This window comes from Maniola jurtina, chromosome 17 (assembly GCF_905333055.1).
Source record: "Maniola jurtina chromosome 17, ilManJurt1.1, whole genome shotgun sequence".
NCBI lineage: Eukaryota > Metazoa > Arthropoda > Insecta > Lepidoptera > Nymphalidae > Maniola > Maniola jurtina.
Genome location: NC_060045.1, coordinates 12,226,570 through 12,249,007, shown reverse-complemented (window position 1 = coordinate 12,249,007; position 22,438 = coordinate 12,226,570). Strand labels below are relative to the sequence as shown.

General features: G+C 37.2%; 1 protein-coding gene and 1 long non-coding RNA gene across 3 annotated transcripts in view; one reads left to right on the top strand and one right to left on the bottom strand.

Annotated features, from left to right (window-relative positions):
• Nucleotides 1–22,438, bottom strand: part of LOC123873701 (Ig-like and fibronectin type-III domain-containing protein 2) — a 144,452-nt gene that overhangs the window by 108,534 nt on the left and 13,480 nt on the right. The window lies entirely within an intron of this gene.
• LOC123873751 lies at nt 10,951–20,586 on the top strand. Its single transcript, XR_006797741.1, has 3 exons — nt 10,951–10,960; nt 17,106–17,109; nt 20,432–20,586. It is a non-coding gene; the product is annotated as an uncharacterized LOC123873751 (long non-coding RNA).

Genomic DNA, 22,438 nt, shown 5'->3' with positions numbered 1-22,438 from the left:
GACAAATCGGTTTTTGTCAGAGAGTGATGTTTAACTGACAAATTACTAGGCGGTGAAAAGCGGTGTCCAATTTCGTGTAAACTGTCTCCTGTTGCATAGCACGTATTATCTTAAAGAAATCTTCGTCAAAAAATCGGATCGAGTAGTTAAGGCAAGAATTATTTTTAGCCTAAATAAAATTATCGAAATCCTAGAATGTCAAATGGACATATTATTATTATGGGCTTAGATATAAGCATATTATTATTATAGGCTTAGATAATATATACATACATAGGATGGCATATAGATTGCTTTTTATCGCGGAAAATCTAAAACCTTACTCATATTACTTAATTCAATTTTTGTAAAAGCCCTTTTTTGTTTGACTTTGCCCTAATCCTAGTATAATATTATAAATACGAAAGTTTGTGTGTATGGATGGATGTTATGATGGATGTTACTGAAATTTGGAATGGATATAAATTATGCCCTGGATTAACACATAAGCTACTTTGTATGTCGGAATATCAATGAGTTCCCACGGGATTTATTTAAAAACCTATATCCACCGGAACGAAGTCGCGGGCATCTGCTAATGTTAATATAAATGTAAAATTACCTCTATCTTATATTTATTTCCGTTTAATGGTCTGTTTTCGCCAACTTTCGTTGTACCGACTATAATAGGTCGTCTGCGACCGACTTTATGCAGCAGAGGTTGAATACATATTTTGTAGTATCGCAAGACCGGAAACCTTTTGCCTTAGCTTTTTATCGTTCAACATTTTTCTGACGTAAATAAAAGCCAGTTTTGTGAAAAGTATTTTTCACGAAAACGTGCTTAATAATATGAAACGCTTTAATTTTATTTAAGTTTAATGTACTGATGATAAACTAGCATTTTCCGTGCTAAGGAAAATAATGTTTTAGTATGAATAGTGTATTTTAGCGTAAAATGTTTAAACGAGTTGTATTTTAGTAACGTTGAATAGCCATAACTTTGCTACTAAGGCACTTAGCTTTTATTTTATACAATAGATAAGTATTTCTTAACATTATAGAGTTAAATTGTAGACATTTTATAATATAATTATTTTCCAAAACATAGTAAAAAGTTCACATAGGACATATATATTTTTATGGTTTGATAGCCGCTTTGAGACTTGAGAAATCGACTAATTTGTCATGTCAAACTCATCATTTTGACTAATTTCTTAAACTGAACACTTTCAAGTGAAGATCACACTAATATTATAAAGGAGAAAGTTTGTATGTGTGTGTGTGTGTGTGTGTGTGTGTGTGTATGTTTGTTACTCTTTCACGCAAAAACTACTGGACGGATTGGGCTGAAATTGAGAATGGAGATAGATTATACCCTGGATTAGCACATAGGCTACTTTTTATCCCGGAAAATCAAAGAGTTCCTACGGGAATTTTAAAAACCTATATTCACGGGAACGAAGTCGCGGGTATCAGCTAGTTTTCATATAAACCTGTGAAGATGATACGGCCATTGGCGCAATTGGTGTCATAAGACTACTTTGTCGTATCACACTAATATTATAAAGGCGAAAGTTTGTATGTGTGTGTGTGTGTGTGTGCGTGTGTATGTTTGTTACTCCTTCACGCAAAAACTACTGGACAGATTTGGCTGAAATTTGGAATGAAGATAGATAATATCCTGGATTAGCACCTAGGCTACTTTTTATCCCGGAAAATCAAAGAGTTCCCACGGGATTTCGAAAAACCTAAATCAACGCGGGCGAAGTCGCGGGGATCGGCTAGTTAGTTTATAAATTGCGAAAAACCAAATTTTTGAATTTCGCGGGCAGACCCGTGTAGTTAGCCTTAAGCATAAAACAAATAAAAGATTGTGTGTCTGTCAAACGCGTGCAAATAAATATGTCCCGCCATATTTAATGCGCCATTGTTCGCGTGCGACCGCTTCCGGTTAAATGGATGTTTGATTGTTTGTCTTTGTTTGTTGTTTGTTATCTGTAATGTCAAGGTCAGAGATTGCAATCCCAAGTTATGGCATAAAAGGTGATTATGAACGCAAGATGTTTTTAGATTTTGGAAAAAATACCCGAGTACGGAACACTCAGTTCGCGAGTCTGACTCGCACTTGGCCGGTTTTTTAGGAAATTAGTATAGATAACAATACAATACTGTTCTAAACTAATTTCATAACATTCATGGTAAAGCCATTTCATGGTGTATTATGCTATAAAATGACACAAATTTATTTATTATTCAAAAGTAATATCGACGCAACATCCAATAATATTAAATGTATGAACGCAAAAGCTCTAACCACCAGACTGGCGCGGCGTCGGAAATCCAAATCCACAGAAAATCGTAGTTATTCCGAAATTCGATGCAGTTGCAGTGTTCCGAAATCGAAACTATTCCAGACCAATATTCTGTAGGTACAGTTTCAATAAATGATTGCAGTGGTCCGGTTCGAAATTTAATCACCAAATTGTTGTTGCATTTATATCATCAATACTTATCAATATATTCTTTTTAAATTTTTTTTTTCAGATATAAGTTAGCTCTTGACTGCAATCTCACATGGTGGTAAGTGATGATGCAGTCTAAGATGGAAGCGGGCTAACCTGGAAGCGGTATGGCAGTTTTTCATCATAATATCATCATCACTGAAATCATGATGTGATCAACCCATCGCACAGACTTACTACAGAGAATGGGTCTCCTCTCGGATTGAGAAGTGTTTAGTTTAGGCCATAGTCTACCACGCTGGCCATGTGCGGATTGGCAGACTTCACACACCTTTGAGAAGATTACGGAGAACTCTCAGGTATGCAGGTTTCCTCACGATGTTTTCCTTCACCGATAAAGCAAGTGATATTTAACTACTGAAAACACCCATAAATCCGAAAGTGCAGATTGAACCCTTGGACGAATAAATACTCATTGAACCTTTGACATTTCGGATTTCACTCCGGGGTATTACCCTCTAACTAAAGATGCGTGTAGATAGCAACATGATCATTATTACGGCACAGTAATTACTAAACCCTGTAATAATTACTAGTTCAATTTATAACCGAACCCTGCGGATAACATCCAAGCCTGTATCCAAGAGAGCATAATATTACAAACTAAGTAGATGATTCGCGCGCGACTTCGTCTTCATTGTGAGAGGAGACGCGGGTTCAGTAGTGGGCCGACGATGGTTTGATCATGATGACGTTGGTGTTGATAATCATCATCATCAACATTAACAACGTGCTATAAGACCTACCTACCTACCTTTCATGATTTTACGTCAACGGGAAGTACCCTAAAGGTTTCAAGACCCGACAGACGGACAGACAGACAGATAGACTGACAGACAGACAGATAGACTAATAGATAGTCAACAAAGTGAGGATCACTTTCTGTCCGTTCCGTTTTTACCCTACAATCATACACACACACACACACACACACACAAACAGATATATACTTTCGCCTTTATAATATTAGTGCGATAAATACTGTATGTTTAGGTAAGTATAGATATAGGACACAAGTGATGCAACTGCACCAGGCTGCGTTCGCGAGTCGGAAACAGTCGGCGACACGCACGCTGCCGGACCGAGTGAAACACTTTCTTTGGCAAATGGTTCAAGCCACAGGCAAGTGGCGTCAAATCGGACGTCTTTCTCTTAACTAAATTTAGAGTATCTCATTCTGCATCTTTTTTTTAAATAATGCTAGAAAAAGACGAATACTCGAAATTTTAGTGCACTCTACATATCAAAACAATAGGCTAACAACTGACACCTAAAGTCACGAAGTTTTTATAGATCTCAATCAAATTAGGTTTCTCTGTCGATTTCTTATTACATTGCTAAGAAAAAGTTGCAAATACCTACTCCAAATTGCACTCAGAATCAAACCAATGGTGTAGTAAAAAACTTTTATAGTTTTAAACGTTGGAGAGATAGGGGGTTTTTTTTCGTCATTTTGCACGCTAAATCAAAAACTATTATGCATAGAAATAAATAAAACTCTGTTTTAGAATGTACAGATAAAGTTTTTCATTTGATATGCCGTTTGGTATAATTTTATCTTACTTTGAAATTTCAAACTCCGGATTTTCCGCCCTTTTTTAATTAAAACAAAAATTATTTTCGATTTTTGATGATTACCAATGATATTGGACGACTATAATATACAACTATTCCAAATTTCACTGAAATAATCGACTATGACAGGCGGACGGCCGGGTGGACGGACGGAGAAAATCACATTACTATTTTTACTATTTTGGTACGGAACCCTAAACACAAACTCTAAAGTTATTAAGCCTGTATGCGTCCATTTTTTTTTAGATTAATATAGTTTACCCTTGTAGTGTAAGTCAGTTTAAGTTTATCCTGGTTATCCGAATGTTTGTCCCTTGCGCCACAGCAAGTGTCTAAGTAAATCGTTAACAAATGCGGGTAACGCACGGCCGCCTCACGCGACGTTGCGCAAACGCAGCACTGCGCGTTACATTTCATATTCTGTGTTTACCGGCCGTCCGTCACTTGTACTCGTAAATCTTTACGAGTTATATTGCCGTTCCTACTGACACGGTTAACTTGATTTTTAATGTGTGTCATGCATAAAGTTGAAAATGTGTTAACAATTCGGAAAGGGAAGTGAATTAAATTACGAACCTTAAGTATCTTGGTTCTATTTTTTTTATCCACATGAATTTCGATTTTTCGGTGTTCGGTTAAAGTACTCGTGGAAGCTTTTTTATTTTCCGGAACAAAAAGTAGCATAATATGTCTTTCTCGAGGATGCAAGCTAGCTCTGTACTTTTAACGGGTGAAAGGCAATAGACAAACAGTAAATCTTAATTTTTAATGATAAGTATTAGTATGGATTGCCGTTTTTAGTTATATGTCAAAACTCAAGCTCTTAATTACTTTAAGGGTTCCGTACTTCAAAAGGAAAAACGGAACCCTTATAGGATCACTTTGTTGTCTGTCTGTCTGTCCGTCCATCCGTCCGTCGAGTCTGTCAAGAAACCTATAGGCCACTTCCCGTTGACCTAGAATCATGAAATTTGGCAGGTAGATAGGTCTTATAACACAAGTACAGGAGTAAATCTGAAAACCGCGAATTTGTGATCACACATCATTTAAAAAAAAAATATGTTTCAATTTTCAAAGTAAGATAACTATACCAAGTGGCGTATCATATGAATGGGCTTTACCTGTATATTCTAAAACAGATTGTTATTTATTTTTATGCTTTCGATTTATCGTGCAAAGTGTCGGAAAAATTAACCGAGTACGGAACCCTCGGTGTGTGAGTCTGACTCGCACTTGGCTGGTTTTTTAAAAGAATATGAACCATGTTATCATGACGAATGATAGAATAGTGGTAGGCAACTAGGCAGGTAAGTATGAGTCGTCTATGTTTCAGGTTTAATTCCGACCTTTGACCATTGATTTATTGAGACTGCTTCTTACGACAAATTTTTTTCCACACTTTGGTTTAAAATAATATTAAATAAACTACTTAACATTTATGTTCCATTTCCAATTTGAGATATCCTCAATTTTTTCTTCTAAATGAGATATTTCCAAGATAACGTTTTTATAATTCTAAAGAAACAAAAGCTTTAAATTCTTTGATCAGCGCGAAGAAAAAGGTAGTCATCCAACATTTCTGCAGCGTGACAGGGTATTTACGTCTCGCGAACAATTTGTTTATATCAGAGGCTTTCTGAAGAATACTCGCCATTAAACAGCGTGGAAACGTCGCATTACGGAAACTTTCAAATATTATGCTCCATCATCCTCCATTTTTTTAATAATAAAAGGAATCCACATTTGGGAATGGAAAACATCTTGGATTTTTTTGAGTGGTTCCGATTTTGGAAAGTAAAGCCCTTTCATATGATACCCCACTTGGCATAGTTATCTTATTTTGAAAATTTAAAACATATTTTAATTTTTTTTTAAATGATGTGACCACAAATTCGCGGTTTTTAGATTTATTCATGTACTTGTGCTATAAGACCTACCTACATGCCAAATTTCATGATTCTAGGTCAACGGGAAGTACCCTATAGGTTTCTTGACAGACACGACGGACTAACGGACGGACGAACCGACCGACAGACAAACGGACCGACGGACGGACTGACATACAGACAACAAAGTGATCCTATAAGGGTTCCGTTTTTCCTTTTGAGGTACGGAACCCTAAAAACAACTCAAAGTAATAAAAATGAAGTGCCTACCTTCCTATATGAATTACAATCTGTCCCGCCCCGGATATCGAACTACAAAATCCCGGAAATTACTTTTTTGCAGTTGGCAGGCCTGGGCCGTATAACCGAAAAATGAAACGCTACAGCCCCTAAGTAGGGGAAGCGGCGTTAATGGGGCCGAGTGAGATAATTACTTTAAGGAGCAATTTAAAAGATTAATTTGCACTTTAATAAACAAATTAAAAGATGTACCTACCTACTCCCTGGACTGTACCTACCCACTCCCTGTTAAACGATGTATCTCTCGTCTAATTCCCATTTTGGTCCTTTCTAAATTCTAGTAAGAGAAAGAACGCTAGCGCGCTTTCCAACTATTTTCATACAAACGTAGGTTAGTTCCCAATCAAACTCAATAATACTAGGACACGTTCCAGAAAAAAATATCTATGCCTGTAGTTTAACAAATTTCCGTAACAATCTAGTAGTTTCAAAGTTTCATGGGCTCAAACATTAACTTACAAATATTTAAGCCAGTGTTACTTTAAAACTACAAATTTTTTACAGATATCTGGAAAACTACAGACGCAGGTATTACTTTTCAGAACCTGTGTACAATCACACTAATATTATAAAGGCGAAAGTTTGTATGTGTGTGTGTGTGTGTGTGTATGTTTGTTACTCCTTCACGAAAAACTACTGGACGGATTGAGCTGAAATTTAGAACGGGGATAGATTATACCCTGGATTAGCATATAGGCTACTTTTTATCCCGGTAAATCAAAGAGTTCCCACGGGATTTTGAAATATCTAAACCCACGCGGACGAAGTCGCGGGCGTCAGCTAGTATTTAATACTAGAAACTACTTACGTTTTTTTGTAGGGTACCTAACCCTATGATAGTAACAATAGGCAAATGTTTAGTGGAGAGAACTAATATAATGAAATAGCATTAGATACCTACCTACTTTTCGAAAACATTGGAACATCCGCGAATCTATACCACCTGAGGGACCAATACGGAATGTACAGCCTTTTGATACTCTCCTATTAATATTTTACGACTCGGTTAGTGTTAGTGGGTTTATCTCTTTGATTGTGCGAATGAGATTCCGGGGCAAATTGCTTTTTCTGCCTCCATTATGTACGATGGGGACTTACATCGCTTTATATTAATAGCTACAATGTAGAGACAGACTCTGTAATCTTTCTTTATTCTTGCTACGACTATTCTCTGCTATTCTAGTTTCTAAATCATGCCTGCGTCTTCGTTCACGTCGATTTAGGTTTTTTTTAACTCTTTGATTTTTCGGGACAAAAAATATAGCTGTCAAAACAGACAGACAGATACACTTTCGCTTTTATTACCACCCATATTACTATCACTAGGTACCTATATATTCGTGATATATAATAATATATTAATGAGCGATGACAATAAGCCCAGAGTCGTACCCAACAATAGTTATTTGTTTTCCAAAGGGCCAAAGTAATATTTTGTTCCTCGAGTGCGTTATTTTGAATTCAGAACGTAGTGAGTAGAGGAGAAATTAGAATTTTGTTCTCGCTATGCCAATTTTAGTTTTTCGAATAGGTATGATGAAAAACCTTCTTGGGTCCCAGGCCAATTTTTTTAACACGGCATTCGTAAAATTTTTCATGTCCGATGATCATTTGTCACAGGCAATTTGCTATGAATCTAGTGGACCGATTAGTGGGCAGAATTTGGTTTTATTGACTTGATGGGCTTACAATAATGCTGAAAATAATAATAATTAATCACTCCTAGCGAATAACTCGCGAGCTTTATACTTAAGTATATACCTAATACAAACTGTACGCCTATAGACGCGACCGAAACACCGAAGCAATAATTTTTATTTGACTGATTTGAAATAAGGATTTTTCAGTCCTCATTTGAAGCACTTAATATAAATCTTGTAGATAATCAAATCGCTGCTCAGGATACACAGTTATAGCAAATAAAAAAAAATGTATTTCCATTTAAAACCTCGACAGAGCAATCAGGGCATGTCATTTTAAACTCGTAAATCCAGGTGAACGAATTTAAAAAATAAACTGTTGAATTGTTTCCAAGTGTTTTGCGAAATGTATTATTACCACAGAATATATTATTTTCGTCGGTCGCCATTATCAGAATGAGTGTATTTACCTGCAACAATAAAATATTTTAATTAGTACATTGATTATTGTAATTTCAGACCAGTCCATAAAATACATAACAATTACAATATGTACCTAGGTATGTCGTATAAAATCTGTAAAATGGACCATCATGGAGCAAGGGTCTCAAAAAGAAGAGTGACTAGACATCTTCAATGCAAGGCAAGCGCGCTCCACTTTTAGCTGCATCATCAGTCATCACCTATGGCGTGATAGCAGTCAAGCCTTAGTTTTTCAAAAAAAATTGGTTGTCTGTAAAGTCGGTTTACTGACGATAGTTGAACGTGACAACAAAGGCCGATTGTGCTTCTTTGTCGCTCGTTCCGCGCTCTTGCTTGCACTTCAAGCCTTACATGGAACGCCTCAGAGCGAGGTAACGCCGCATGAGTCATGTATTTTCGTGCGTGCAGCCGGCTCTATCGAATTATAAGACGTTGACACGTCAAAAAAAAAAAACTGCCACGCCGCGCCCACCCAGTGCAGATGGCAAACTTCACACACCTTTGAGAACATTTGTTGATCTAATTTTTTTTCTCCATCCAATAAAAACAACAAAATATGAGATTTCTGTGACTAAGACATCGTATTATTTTACACTTTTTATTGACAAAGTTTAAACTTATTTAACAGATTATTGAAACTATTTTTAGACGTGCAAGCGATTCCCACATAACGCGTATTTTCTTTGGAACAAACAGAGCACAAATTCAAAATTTTAGGCTTTGATCAGACTTGCCTGTTCCTAATTTCATTTTCACGCACCGATAGTTCGCCTAATGGATTTGTTTGCTGTTTGGAATGGTCGCTCCTTCCAATCATTTGAAATTTAGACTCCGAAACAGCTTTTACTGGCTTTAATGCGGTGTCCATTACCGCCATCCGCCAGACAAACTCAAAATATCTAGTTAGGCTTTATAAAGCTAAAATCTAGAAATGTGTTCCGACATTTTCACAAACCATCCATTTAACTGTTTTAGATGAAAGGCACGAAGGTAGGTTGCATCTCAGTTTAACCATTTAACCGGTTTCGACAAAAAGAGCAAAGATAGCTTGCATCTTGTAGCCTACTTTTTTATTCTGGAAAATTAAAGAGACGCAGGACATTTTTTAAAAACTAATTTGACGCGAGTGAAGCCATGTGCGTCATCCTAGTCCTAGTACCTACTTCCAAATTTTAACTCTCTACTAAACTCTATAGATTTATTTTTAGGCATCATTTTTGTTTAGCGGTGTACGTACAATAAAAGTTTATTCTTTAATTCATAAAATACAGGTAATATAAATAAGGTATCGGCTTAGTCAAAATAAATAATTAGGTAGGTGCTATTCGGGAAGCAATATTTTTCTCCCAATATTTCTTAAGAACAACAATTCATTCATTTACTATGTAGGTATACCAAATACCAATAGTAATTATTTTCAATAGCAGTACCTACCTTATTTCTAATATCTTCAAGTGGGCACGTCTTGTATTAGTACGGATCTAATCTCTTTTTCATTAAAAAAATAATCAAGCAAGACGGAAGGGACTGTACAAAAATTCTAAAAACCAAAAGAAATAAGAAATACTTAGATACAGTATCTTTATTTGTGGAAAAATAAACTTTTCGTTGTTTATGTAATACAACAAACAAATAATTAGCTTAGGATTCAGTCTACTAGTAAATTAAATTATGTACTAAGCCTCATTAAAAGTATAATAGCCGTGGATTTTCTATTACTGTGAGACGCAGGTGTTCAAATTCAATAGGTATTCGTGGGCGTCCTATATACTTAATTATGAGTTGTACGAAAATACAAATACAATACAATGTTTGTTGCTTCAATCCAAGTAGTCTCACTATATATGGCACTTCCTCAATTTAGTACAGTACAACAATGCACTAGGTCTTTATAATATTGAACTAGTGGGTGGATACTAATTTCAACAGAATGACACCATACGAGCAATTCACACTAAAAAGATTTTAAAAATTTAAAGCTGGCTATACACGATCAAGTTTACCGTCAATTTTGCAGCAGACTTGAAGCGGCGTCCAGGCAATTGATAGCCATACCAGAGTGAAATAGAGTAGGGAAACTCGGTTTTGATTCTGAAGCGATGACTATCAAATATTAGGCTTGGGGTGACATGAAATGATACTTACATCGGAATTGATAGTTAAGATTCTAGAAACTAATATCTTAGTTTCTAGAATATGTCTGCAAAATTTCATGGACTTTGGTTGCTTAATATTCAAATGAAATTGGAACTACGTTTTTATGAAGCGAGTGACGGAGAGACCCCTCTTAAGTTTAAGCGAAGTCAAAGTGCGCTCTATAGATTTCAACCTACGAGCAAGAACTGCCCGCTTCAAGTCCCCTGCAAAGTTGACGGATTTAACTTGATCGTGTATAGCCAGCGTAAGTAACCATCCGATTAGACCAACTGGTTGTTATGGAAGATAAGAAGTGATTGCACAATAAGTCGCCCGACTGGTTTGACAACTTGTTGATCTTGTACCGCTTACATTGACACCGCTAACCATTGACTGCGCATGGGCCATGGCAACTCAGTCAATAATAATCATAACTGTGCATTATTATGTGCATAATATTATAAGGACTTGCAAAAATGGGACACATACCCGGATATATCCGGGTTTTAACCGAGTCTTTCAAAAACCGAAAAAACTTTTACTCGACTTAACATTAGTGGAATTTTACATTTCAATTTGACAGCAAGACAGAATACAATAAGAAATAGGAGCGCGAGCGCAATTTTCTTTTTACACATAAAAAAGCGAAAGTTAAACGAGCTCAGCCATAACAAAATTTTGTGTTAAAAACACCTCACTCTACTTTTCTCATGTATCTTATCCCGGAAAAACATAGAGTTCGCAGGGAATTTTCAAAAACGTCAACCCATGCCGGCAAAGTTTCGGGTATCAACTGACGTACAATAAAAGCGCGAGCGAATCGAGCGCAATTTTTTTGATTTATTTACAATAATCTTTATTAATATTAGCCAAAGTCCTTTTCAGGGCCCATCTTCTTAGCCAAAATTTGTATTATTCAGAGCTAGCTTGCATCCTATAGGTATTTTATCCCACGTCCATGCATATATAGTTACATATTATTCGTAGTAAAGTGGTAAAGGTTTGATAACCTTGGCTAACACCTAGTTGTCTACCGCATAATAGTTATAATTTTAACTGAGGTTTAGCCGTTTATCTCAATTTGTGGCTAAAAGTAAACCATTCTGTGGTTTGTTTAGTCACCGTTAACTGTAATATGATATGGCGACACTGGTGCTAATTTTGGAAATGTCAAAAATTTCGACAAAATTACATCTTACATAATTTTGTAGAACCGATATCTAATAACACAAAATATAAATTGTAATAATAAATAAATACATATCTAGGCGAAAAAAATCTTTTTGTTTTTTGCATAGCGCTTTGCTATATTGCAGTTTGACTGTTAGAGTGACTAGGCAATTTGCGTTTTTTTCTAAAAACTGTTCAAGAAACTTCATAATGACTTTAAAATGCCCTTTTAACAAGGTGCTATCATTCGAGAGGGAAGTAAATTTTTTTTTAACTCGCACTTTTTCATTTTCAGAATGTACCTAACTACCTACCCTAACTTTTTTTTCATAAAATATATGCCTCTGTGTAGCAGTTATAGTTTCAATATTATATTTTCCAGTGTTGCTTGCATTTGTTTAGTTTATTATTAAAATGGCTGTGATAGACAGACAGATGGACAGACGAACTGGATGAAACTATAAGGGTTCCTTGTTGACTACGGAACCCTAAAATCCGTCGCACTTAGTATTAATAAACGGTAACTAAGATAATAATATCCCGAGTGTAAAGAAGTAAAAACCATTTCTTCCATAACATTATCACAACAAAACGAATACAGAAAAAGAATTCAATAATTTTAAAAGGGGTGGAATTGTTCATTAGCACGTCGTCTATGAAATTAAATTCCGTGAAGTATTTTTGGGGTTCCGTACCTCAAAGGGTAAAAACGGCCTATTAATGTAACTCTGCTGTCTGTCTGTCTGTCTGCGTGTCGCAGGTCTCTATCTCGTAGACTAAATGAGTAACAAACAAAGTATTGAATTAGAAATTCAACTAAATTATTTGTCAGGGGGGCTCCCATTAATGAAAAACGAGCCGACTAATTTTTTTATTACCCTAGTATGTGTGATAGATTACAACTCATTAATTAGAGTACGAATATATTTTTTATTTTGTTTTTTATATTCAAAATAACAAATTGGGGGATCGTCAAATTGACAGTTTTAGACCATGCTTGTGACGAGGGCTATCTCAAAAACTAAACTAGTTAGGGATATGATATTATGTACCATATTATACTGTATTTAAACAACAAATACTGAAAACAACGATTTATAAAATAATTTGTGAGCTGTGACCAAAACAAACGAACATTTTTTTGGGGTTTTCTTTCACGGTTCATTGCGATGCTCTAGCTCGGAAAAGAAATATTTCATACACCACAAATATGACGTTCATAAATTATGTACGGAACCCTAAAACAGTGACGCCAGAACCGCACTTGACCGGTTTTTTTAATTACGGAAAAGAATCTTGAATCGGTCGAGGCATTAAGCTAAGTGCACATTAACGGGGAGATACGGTAGAGAGGCAGTCAATTTATCTTAACTCACTTTAACTTCGATCGTGTGGAGCTAACTTTTATATTCTCATGTATCAGCTTTCTTTCTATCTTTTTTTTTAAGACTTGGAAATATGGTACCCTTCACGAAATAGGTACCGCGCCAAAATCGTGACCATAAGTTAGTTATTCTTGTCTAATAATAATGATCAACTTAAGAGTGTTCTCCATGGTCGTTTAGTCAATATTAAAAGCATGCTATTTCAATCACAATTTATATAGTACTAGATGCTGCCCGCGACTTCATTCGCATGGATTTAGGATTTTTAATAATCCCCTTTCGCTTTGATTTGAACCGGCCAAGTCAGACTGGTGCACCGAGGGTCCCGTACTCGAGTATTCTCTTCGACATTTTGCACGATAAATCAAAAACTATTATGCATAAAAATAAATAAAAATCTGTGTCAGAATGTACAGGTAACACCCTTTTGTGCGCGAGAGAAAAGGTGTAAGAGACAGACACACTTTCGTATTTATTTTATAATATTAGTGTCAATAATTTTGAAAACAAATTAATATTTCTTTTCACTGTGTGTACTAAGCATTACATCTAAAGTGTCCTTTCTCCTACAGGATAAATAGAGAGTTTTGCAAATAAACTGGTTGTGAAAAATGTAATTTTTCACTGAAAGCTTCTTTGATAAATACAAGGTAAATACACATTTAATGAAAGAAGAATTTTCATGATATCGCGAAACCGGTTAAGTGCGAAACGGACTCGAACACAAAGGGTTCCGTGTAATCGTACAACATTATGTACTTTTTAATTTACATTTTGATTTTTTTATTAACCCCCGACCCAAAAAGAGGGGTGTTATAAGACAGGCAGACAGACGGGCAGATGGATGGACAACGGAGGCTTAGTAATAGGGTCCCATTGGCACCCTTCGGGTACGGAACCCTAATAAGGAACTAGAGTAATAATTGCAGTCATGAAGAAGACTAAACCCTTTTACTTTTTCTCGTACTTCGAAGTTGTAGAAAAAAGTACACATAGACTTGGAAAATCTAGATGGAGCATATGGCGTAGTGGTGAGCGGTATGGTCTTATAAGTGGGAGGCCCCGGGTTCGATTCCCGGTCGGGGCAATTTGTAATATCTAAATTTTCTCTGGTCTGGTCAGTGTGATGGGAGGCTTCGGCCGTGGCTAGTTACCAGCTAGCAACTCTAAGGCTGTCAAAGTACAGCTCTTGCTCTAAGTTTTATATCTTACCTATACGCTTAGCTCTAATTTTAAAAGGTAAAGTATGTATCAAAGGAGGTTAGACATGAAAGCTTTTATAAGCGCATTTAAAATTACTGAAGCGTCGCCAAGGTCGGTCTAAAGCCTGACATACACGGACAGTAATATTTTGCACTAGTTAAAGCCCGAGACTTGGTCTGCGTGGATTTGGTTTTGAAAAATTCCGTGGGAATTCTTTAATTTTCCGGGATAAAAAGTTACCTAAATGCTACTTTCCAGGTCTTAATTTTTTAAGTTTATTCTGATACAAGTTAGCTCTTAGCTGCGATCTCACTTGGCAGTAAGTGGTGATGCAATCTAAGATAGAAGCGGAGTAATCTGAAAGGAGTATGACAGTTTTATTAAACCCATAGGTATCTCTGATCGCTTTCTATGCGGCGTCGTACCTAAACGCTAAATCGCTTGGCAGCACGGTTTGTCGGTAGGGTGGTAACTTACCACGGCCGAAGCCTCTTACCGACCAGACCAGAGACAATTTAGAAAATATAAATTCCCAACCAATTTTCCAATACTTGGCGGGAATCGAACCTGCCATTTGAATCGGCCTAAAGACTGACGCGCCAAACGGACCGACGATATTGTAGATCCGCAAAATGAAACCCACCAAAAACATTTCAAAACATTTTATGTAAATTCGATTGAGAAGACTCACAAGTTCGTAATGCTTTCACTGTCAGAAAGTTACGAGGTCTCTAGTAGAGCCAAGCCCCTAGCTGAGCTTCGATTTGTGCTGCCCATGGGACCTATCCCAAGTCCAATGTAAATAGCTCCTAAGCACTCTTGACTGTATCACATTTATAACAATAAATAACAAAAAAAATCTACTTACAATCTCTGATTCTACAAACCCTCTTGGTAAAAATAAGGATGGATGACTTGGCCATTTAACGTACAAAATGAACTGATGAGACTGTTGCATCATGTACAAGTATGCCCGATAAGACCAAACTCGGCCTTGAGTTTGGCCTCTTCGTGTATCCCCAGCTTAATCCTGTCGCTCGTCGGTACAATTTTTGTTGACGAACACTTTGACGGTGAAAAATTTGATAAGCGACAAAATGGAGATTTATTTATGAGAAAACACACTGATGTTTACAGGCTTTTAAGTTTTAGATTGAACAAACCGTAAACTGCGAAAGAGGGGCCTAGGGTGGCACAAGGCACAAGTTTCTTTGCAACAGACATATTTTTTTTTAAATGAAAACTCATTTATTATCTATCGTATCTCGCTATTGGCTAAAACTAAAATGCATTGATCCAGTAAAAATACCATAACTTCAACAATGATTGATACAGTTTTGTTTGAAAAAGAGCAACCACCGAGTTTCTTGCTAGCTTTTCTCGGTAGGAAGGGCATTCTGAACCAGCAGTAGATTCTCTTGATTAAGCAAAAGAACTTTCTATTTCTTAATCGATCAACTGGTTTTATGGGTGGTTGAATTACTCATCAGAAATCCAAGTGGTACAAATGTCTTTGCCCCGCTGTATCCTTGATCTTGGACCAAACCAATCACAAGACGGTAGATTGGAACACTCATGTAACGTCCCACAGGATGCGTCCATTGCCACAGATATTTGCTCCTTTATTACTCACGATGTTCTACATATTAGGATACAAGTCCTATTGTCGTCCCTTTCGCACCAGCCCTTTGTTGTGGAATTAAGCGAGATGACCGCAATCCGCATTTCACAAAATCATCTTGCGTAAGAGTATTAGATATACCTAGGTTCCATTCGATTAGTATTCTTTTTAACCCCCGACCCAAAAAGAGGGGTGTTATAAGTTTGACGTGTGTATCTGTGTATCTGTGTATCTGTCTGTGGCATCGTAGCGCCTAAACGAATGAACCGATTTTTATTTACTTTTTTTTTGTTTTGAAAGGTGGCTTGATCGAGAGTGTTCTTAGCTATAATCCAAAAAAAATGGTTCAGCCGTTTAAAAGTTATCAGCTATTTTCTAGTTTTACTTGTAGAAAAGAAGGTTAGATAACCCTTAGGTTCATAATATTCAAGTGCCAATTGACAAATGTCAAGCTGTCAAGATGGACGTTGCCTAGATATACATAATTATTTATTTGAAAATGATTTGTCGGGGGTGTTGAAAATTTTTAATTTACACTTGTGTCAGACTTGAATTCTTCGCGTGGAAACTACAATAGAGTTTTTTTAATTTCCAAGTTTCCCCTACCGGCAATCGAACCCGGGACTTCCCACTTATAAGTCAGAACATACTTATCTTTAATCTCTCGATGTTTAATCCCAATGTAATATATGCCACCGTGAAATTGTAAATACCGTTAAATTACAATCTAACAGAATCAATCCCGTGAAATTGTAAACTGTCGAAAGATTGTGAACCTCTCTATTGTGAGATCTACTCGTAGGTATATGTCGCAGCGTAATGGCATAAGCCGAGAGATGTTAAACGATAACTCAATTAGACCATTTTACCTAACAAATCTAGTAATATCATGAATAGTGAAACACCTGATAATGTTACTTAATTAAGCCTAAGTGCACATGGTTGTTTCTGTTCAAATCTAACCTAATCAAACTTTAGATTTTGCCGCCCTCCTTCTTTCGTGAAGAAGACAGTCGGTTTGTTCAGTCTGGCGTTACATTTCATAAACGATGCTATCTATTCTGTATGTATTTTATGATATCACTAGATTTGTTTAGTGAAATGGTCTAATTGAGTTATCGTTTTAACATCTCCCGGGAGTTAGCCATTGGCCAACTCCCAGTTTATGCCATTTCGCTGCAACATATAGATCTCACAAATAGAGAGGTTAACAATCTTTCGACAGTTTACAATCTCACGAGATTGATTCTGATTATAATTTAACGGTATTTACAATTTCACGGTGACATACATATATATATTCGGCATCTTCATGTAGGCACTTTGTATTCTGGTTGAATTAAGGAACGACCCAGCTCCGTCATTCAATTGTCGGACCCGATTCAGAAGGGTTTACGCATGTTTAAATACTCCTTGCCTAATTACGTTATATGGTTAGCAATTTGCATCTTATTTACATATACACATTATGAACCAATTTACTACGTTTTACTATCTCTCTCAAGATGGCGGCTTTCTAGTCGGGAGGTTTGGAGTTCGTTCCCGGGCATGCACCTGACTTATCGGAGTTATGTGTGTTTTAACAGGACTCTCTCCGTCACTTACTCCATACAATCGTAGTCTCAATTTCATTTGAATATTAAGCAACCAAAGTCTATGAAATTTTGCAGACATATTCTAGAAACTAATATCTGTGCCTGTGGTGTTTTAGATTTTTCTAATAATATGCAGTTTTAAATTACAGGGGCTCCAAGCTTTGTGTGTGAATTTTAAGACCGCGTAACTTTGAAACCGAATATTTTAACGGAAATCTGGAAAACCCCAGGCATAGATATTAGTTCCCGAAACGTTTCTACAAAATTCCATTGAGTATGATTGGTTAGTATTCCAATGAGAGACGAACTACGTTTGTATGGAGCGAGCGACGGAGAGACCCCTCTTAAGCAATCAAATATCGATTGCTTTAACGGTGATGGAAAAACCACTCGGTTATTATCGCTGTAATATAACGACTTTATTATCACATGCTACTAATTAGAACCAAGATCGACGACCGTGCTCTCTAAAACTCGTTGAAAACGAAAATGACAAATATGTTTCTCTCACAAATGAACATGTTTTTAAAAAATCTGATAAACCGCGGTTTGCACTTCATCTTTTTCAGACCACACAACATCCACTATTTTGATTTTTTGAGAATTTTATGTATCTAGTGGCATTGCGGCATCAAGGTTCAAGACTCATTCATCATTATGAGTTAATAACGTAGGTATCATTTATCAAAATCTGTTGAACCGTTGAGTAGTTATGACCGGACATAGGAACTAGGAATGGACATACAAACAGTGCAGAGGTTAAACAAACACACAGCCCTGCTTTTGCTTTTGGATTGAGCTCTACATGGAATAAAGCCAAGTAAATAAATATCAATATTTTATTATCATTTTTTCAATCCATTACAAAATAATATCTGACATAGCTGAGATGAGATACCGCGAATACCTCTGAACCCGCATATAGCCAAACATTTTTCCGCGATAAAACGAAAAATCATTGAGTTCGATCATAGAGCATCAAATCTCATAGAGCCGACGTCAAAAAATGATACTATAGATTTACTTACATAAGCTGCTACTGACATGCAGGTTTACGTTTCCACTATTCAAGCTGCATGCAACTTGCTTGCAAGTCACTTGCGTAATGGAAACATGGTTTTATACATTTCACTAAATTATAATCACCCGTTTTTCTTTTAACAATTTTAGTGGATAATCGTATCACACTAATATTATAAAGGAGAAAGTTTGTATGTGTGTGTGTGTGTGTGTGCGTGTGTGTGTGTGTGTATGTTTGTTACTCCTTCACGCAAAAACTACTGGACGGATTGGGCTGAAATTTAGAATGGAGATAGATTATACCCTGGATTAGCACATAGGCTACTTTTTATCCCGGAAAATCAAAGAGTTCCCACGGGAATTTTAAAAACCTACATCCACGCGAACGAAGTCGCGGATATCAGCTAGTAGACTATAATATTGAATTGATAGAAGAGCAACTAACAAGCATTGGACAAAAATGCCCAAAGTTGGTTTTCAGTTTGCCCCATGTCTAAATATTGAGCTGGACTTTGTGCGCTCTAGTACCTATAACATCTCTCTGCCCATAAAACCGCATATCCAAACATTTTTCCGCGATAAAACCCGGTATAAAAAATCATAAAAAACACAAAATGCAATGCTACCACGCTGATTGAAAACAAACATCGAAACGGAGCCATAAAGCGGGAAACATTGCTGATATTACGACGATTTGCCGAATATATCACTGCGGATTTTTCTATTACACGGCACAGGAAGACAGATAGCCAATAAATAGAATAAATAGACTAGATAGTGGTGCAGGGCAATTAAGCCAAAGTTACGATTTTTGTCTGCAATCTCATATCATACAATTACTTTTCCATACATAGAACAGTCGTTGTAAAACTTTTAACTAGCCAATTATATCACACTATCACACTAATATTATAAAGGCGAAAGTTTGTATGTGTGTGTGTGTGTGTGTATGTTTGTTACTTCTTCACGCAAAAACTACTGGACGGATTGGGCTGAAATTTAGAATGGAGATAGATTATACTCTGGATTAGCACGTAGGCTACTTTTTATCCCGGAAAATCTAAGAGTTCCCACGGAATTTTTAAAAAACTTACATCCACGCGAACGAAGTTGTGGGCATCAGCTAGTCTGTCAGAAAATTGTGACATCATTCAAGTATTATAACTATTATGTCCAAGTTTTAAGATTACACTGACACTACACGATCCAGCCGCTCCAGCGTGTTAAAGGTCGTACTATACTGCGATAGATACGCTCCACTCCAGCACACACAGCCCCAAGCTTATTTGGCTGTCGTAAAACAAGCGTAAACGGAACTTTGTATATAATACCTACTTTTCTCCAAACCCTGTACGAAAGAATTCAATGACAAATGAATATACGAGAGGTAAACATGTACAGTATGATATACTAATTACACAGCTACAGTTCATATAATGAACAGAATATATTTAGCAGGCCCTGGCCATGGCACTAATATCGACCAAGACGAATGAATGAACAGTTCACCGTACAAACAATGTACAAACTACAAGTATCATGAGTATAAGAACTAAGCTTACATAATAGTAATTGTAACAGATCAAAGATCTACTTTCAGACGTTGGCAACAAGATTCGATACTAAAAAGTGCATTATATCTACATAACTTTTTAATTTTGATGACTTCTCATGCGCCGTGGTCTTAAAAGTGGAAGGTCCAGGGTTCGATTCCCAGCAAGAGCAATTTGAATAGCCTAGTGGTAAGACGTCCGCCTCCTAATCGAAGGTCGGGGATTCTATCCCGGGCACGCACCTCTAACTTTTCGGAGTTACGTGCGTTTTAAGTAGTTAAATAGTACTAGCTTTAACGGTGAAGGAAAGCATCGTAAGGAAACTTGCATGCCTGAGAGTTCTCCATAATGTTGTCAAAGCCTCGATAGCTCAACGGTTGAGGAGCGGACTGAATTCCGAAAGGTCGGCGGATCAAACCCCACCCGTTGCACTATTGTCGTACCCACTCCCGGCACAAGCCTTACGCTTCATTGGAGGGGAAAGGTGAGTATTAGCATGGCTAATATTCTTTAAAAAAAAAGGTATATAAAGTCTGCCAATCCGCACTTGACCAGCGTGGTGGACTAAGACCAAAGGCCCTTCTCACTCTGAGAATAGACCCGTGCTCTATTATAGTGAGTTGACGATGGCATGGTTATGAGGTCATGATGAAACCAAAATCCTAATAAAACAAAGGAAATTGTCAGCAATAACTAGTGAAGTTTATTCATTCATTTCTCGTACTCGAGTGGTCATAAAGTTTTAAGTGATACATAAAATTGCACCCAAAACTGATTCCCACTTTTACACCCGGGCTTATTTTAACGTTTCCTTTTATAGAGGTAATTTGGTTGTACGCTGGCAATCGGCTTACATGGGACCACTTAACGAAGGTCAAAGAAGCTAGGTTTCATATGTAGAAAACAAAGTTTAAGCAAACTTAAGTCAAAGTAATGGTCCCTAATGGTAATACCTTTGGTACCTAATGGTCATAACTGTGTGATAAGCAACCCTGATGTAGTAGGTACCTATCAATCTGAATGGCCTTTATGTTATTATAAATACCGAGATGCACAGACAATGCACAATACGATGAGGCGACGCGTAGTCGGAACTTGGCATGCAATCAATAGATGCTAAATAAACAATGCGACGGACAGGTTTCTTATATTGACCTTTTGACTACCTCCCGGCACAGCGGTTCATTGTAGCCACAAGTGAGAGATCCTAGATTCTATTCTGGGAAAGGGTTTTTCATTTAGATACAAGTTAGCCCTTGACTGCAATCTCACCTGGTGGTAAGTGATGATAAAGTCTAACATGGAAGAGAGCTTACCTGAAAGGTGTATGGTAGTTTTCATTAAGCCCATACTCCTTTGGGTTCTACACGGCATCGTACCGGAACGCTAAATCGCTTGGCGGCACGGCTTTGCCGTTCTGGTGGCCACGGCTGAAGCCACCTCACCAGACCAGACCAGACAAGTCTCACCAGACCAGACCAGAAATTTAGAAATGATAAAATTCCAAACCCTGCCAGGAATCGAACCCGGGACCTACCACAGCACTAACCACTGCGCCAAGGACGCAGTCAAACACATGTGAATTTATATTTTGGTTTCCAGTTTGATCATGTTAATATGAAGGGAGTTATAAAATGTAAACTAATCTCAAGCTTTCAATTTCACAAAATTGGGGTACGAAGAGTAATGTAATGGAAGATCAATCAGTTTCCGTTTCGCCCTCAACCTTATAAGCTTACATTATAAGCTTACGGCACGAGTTACTTTAGATCACTTAATTAAGCTCAGTCTATACATAGAACCATAGACCAAGTTCTGTGAGAAAAAAATGTTGAAGCAGATGGATGACAAAGGCCGTACTGAAAGTGGAGTGTGTGACCGAAAATGACAACTATACAGTGTTCTCTATATAGTGTTCTAGATCCGAAATGAGGAGATCCGCAGGAGAACCAAGGTCACTGACATAGCCCAAACTGTTAGCAAGCTGAAGTGGCAGTGGACAGGCCATGCCTGTCGTAGAGGCGATGGCCGTTGGAGCCGGAAAGTTCTTGAATGGAGACCGCGTTTAAGCAAGCGTATTGTGGGACGCCCTCCAGCACGATGGACCGACGATATAAAGTGGCTGGCGGGAGGTGGCTGGATGAGGAAGGCTGAGGACCGGGTGTGGTAGCGCTCTTTAGGGAAGGCCTATGTCCAACAGTGGACATCCACAGGCTGATGATGATGATGATGATGATGATAGCGTTCTCTTATGTTTCATCTGGTGCTCTACCTCAGCTTCGGAAACTAGATGTTATTGAGAAGAACCGGCAAGAAATTCCTTTTCAAATTATAAAAAGTTACAATTTTATTTTAGCCCCACTACTC